The sequence below is a fragment of the Mixophyes fleayi genome, unplaced genomic scaffold (assembly GCF_038048845.1).
Source record: "Mixophyes fleayi isolate aMixFle1 unplaced genomic scaffold, aMixFle1.hap1 Scaffold_29, whole genome shotgun sequence".
Lineage (NCBI taxonomy): Eukaryota > Metazoa > Chordata > Amphibia > Anura > Limnodynastidae > Mixophyes > Mixophyes fleayi.
In genome coordinates, this window is record NW_027446953.1 from 4,364,091 (window position 1) to 4,367,650 (window position 3,560).

Here is a 3,560-nt window from a genome sequence, read left to right on the forward strand (position 1 = left end):
TTCTTGGTCTATCGCAACATTAATATGCAGTTGAGGAACTGGACAGACATGTGCAATATGAAAATTGAAAAAATAAAACAACCACTGTCACTGTTACAAACAGGAGTCACTCCTTGTGTAGTATATTATTATATAGGGTGTATTATATAGACATCTTGTAAAGAATCCATGTCACTCACAAAGTACTGATAGTGTGATAAAATATGACTTTTATTTTTGATTTTTAAAAATATTTCAAATGAGAAGCAAAATATAAAACATTAAAATAGTTAGATTGAAAAAAAGGGGAAACTATTCAATCCAGTGGATAGATACTTTCACTATACCTTATGATGGGAATATTATATATTGGGTTCAGGGTCTGACAGGCAAATTTTAGCCCAGGGGGCGAGTCTTTGCTCAGCAGGCTTTTAGGAACATTTTAAAGGAAAAAAAAATGCAGGTAGCCCAGTGATCCAGCCCAATTTAGCCCACTTTGAGATCAGCCAAGTATGTCCTGATGCAGCCCAGCCCCCTGACCGTATCCCAATGTTTATTACTTTCCTAGTTCTTAAACCTACTGTGATAATTAAAAATTAGACACTAAAAGACAAATCACAACTAAGTTTAAATAAATAATGTGCTATTCTAAGAATGCAACAAATCTATAACATTCATTCAAAGATCATATACTGTTCCTCCTTACCAAACCGCACCCCTTTTCTGATGACAATGGACTTGAGCTGACAGTGACACTAACTGGTTCCAGAACTGTTTCTACTCTCAACTTGTGAACAGGATGATTGACAGTTCCAGCGCTATTACTTTTAGCTGGTATCTGCTATCCCACTGTGATTACCTGCAATAGTACTGGGACATTTTAAGTGTGAAATATCTAATATATGCCAAATATTATGTATAATTTCGTTACTAATTGCGTTCTATAACTATCCTTTAACTTTTTACTTATTTCTAAAATGATATTAAGGCTTCGATACTCAGCAAGTAATAATCAAACCAAATACCAAAAAAATATATTGCAGGTAAATGAGAAAAATGCCAAACAAACGTACCCTAAACTTTTCCAGAGAAAGCGGAGCTGTGAGAATTGGATAAGTATGAAAGAAAAGTGAAGTGTTTGGCAGCATCCCAAGTGAAACAAAACCATTAATGTGAAATAGTACTTGACCTTTAATTATAAACTGTGAAAAATCACATCATAAAAAAAGGAAATGATACACAGCAAGAACGGAATTTTAAATAGGGTTTCGTAATGGGCTGAAGTCTTCAAACTGTTTTGTTTTATGTTTGTTAAGCGTCTTTTATTGTTGCTTTTTGTTGAAGAATTGAAACTGAAAATCACCATTATATTTAAAAAAAATATTGTACCTATTCTTTTCTTGGTTTTACTGTGTTTAGTTTTAAGTTGATTCTTTTTTTTTTAAAACCTATTTATGCCATTATTCCTAATACTATATCACTGCTGTCGCAATTAGACTCACTTTTCTGCTCTGTGTCTATTATATCACTGCTGTTCTAATTATCATCCAGCTGACTAAATTATCACTAATTTTCTCCAAGTCCACTGGATATATACTGTTAAATACGCTAATTGGTATTTGTACCTCTGAAACCCCCTCTCTGTTTCCAGCTTGCCACCTGACCCTCTTAGCACCTCCAGTTGATGCTTCTCGCACCTTTGCCGCCGTTTTCATTATTCGTCCCCTCTCAATCCCTTTATAAAAAAAAATGAAGTTGTGTTTATAATTTAAATAAACGTACATTTTTTCCCCAGTAAGTTTTGCAATAAAAAGCAGATAAAGGGTACACATAAAAGAATGACAATGTGTTCCGGTGAAGGATTTAACCACACAAACGCTAAGAATGTAATAAATAAACAAACTAAGGGTACTAGTTAGGATTGTTTCCTTCATCCCGGCAATAACTGTGATTTGTTTTTTGTATCGCCGCTTATCACGGAAATAAAAAGTGATTGTCCGCATTTGTGAAAAAATGATTGCCAAGCGTTACTTACTGCCCTTGCGATAGCGACCTGAAACGTTAATAGATAACACGCTATGAAAGGTCTCCATCATACTGCGTGAACCTGTTTGAACAAACCCTACACATGCATAAACAACATTATATATAATATATAGGATTTGTTTACATAATTTAAATAATTTGATTAATATACATAATTATTTATTTTAATAATTAATTAAACATTTATATTCTAAAAATAAAGAAACTTTTTTAATGTTTTATTCTGCTAACTCTATCCTGAGAACAGGCATCACAGTAGTACACTTAATGCAACAAGTTTAAAGTCTGCGATAATGGACCTTATCACCCGAATAAACATGTATTTTCACTGGCAATAGGGCTCTTATCTACCATTTTTCTGTGCCTAGCAGAGCGCTATTTCTTTGGCACTTATACCCCATCTTAGAAGAGACGGGTGGCAAAGAAAAAAATTATAATCCACAGGGGGTTCAAAATAAGCCCAAAGGGGGAAAAAAGACAAAAGCGCAGATCCCAAACGTTTTGGGTTCAGGGACCACTTTTCAGGAGAGAAATTTGTCATGGAGCCATATACAGCTCTAGCAGCCTAGGTATAAAAAAAATAGAAAGTAAGAAGCCTATCAGTCAGTGTGGATTTCTTGTAGTGAAGATAGAAATGGTCAACTTTATACATAAATCCTAACAATGTATGGTGATAGAATGCAATAAATTGTGTACTAGTGTTGGAACAACATTTACTCAACAATTATATCACATCAGTGCATCTTTGTACGTGCAGTTTACATACATGTCATGCTTGTTGGATATTAAAAGTTTTCTTTGTAACTGTTATTCAGAGATGAAAAGTAAAACATACTGTACAGGAACAAACACCAGATTGTAGTCATTAAAGCAGTCTTCAGTGTCTATCAAGTCCCGTTATTAATGAAGATTTTCGATTACTGCTTATCACAGCAATAGAAAATCTTCTGTTGTCCATTTTATCATTAAAATGATGCCAGGGTAGCTGAGCAATGCTCAATTCCTAGCCAATACTGGCAGGCAGTGGCAAGAGGATTCTTAATGTTTGTGCAGGGATCCTAAACACATGTGTGACCCAGCTTACCGGATTCTGGAACTGGAAGCCTAGCCTCGAGCTTCCAGGTACAGATTCACTTAAAACTAATTAAGTTTTAAAAAATGAAAAGAAAAAAATAGTGCTTTAATAAGAAAACTAAAAAATGAGAAATTTTAACAATAAAGCATTTTTTTCTTCTTCTTGCCCCCAGCTATGACCATCCTGATATAGTGATAGGAGGACAGCGGTGGTACTTGTACCACCACTGTCCTCATTAAATAGGTTTCCTCATGCTTTGCTTGGATAAGTCTATCTTAAATAGGAAAAATAAACCATAACTTGTTCATATAATATTGTTCCATAGAGGTTAACATATTATATGATGAGGTGGCTTGTAAGCCAGAGTATCCAGCTATATTAAATATCTTATTCCATTAGTGTAACCTGCTAAAGACTAATCAGAATAAATATCAGATTGATATATTCTACATAATAAGAA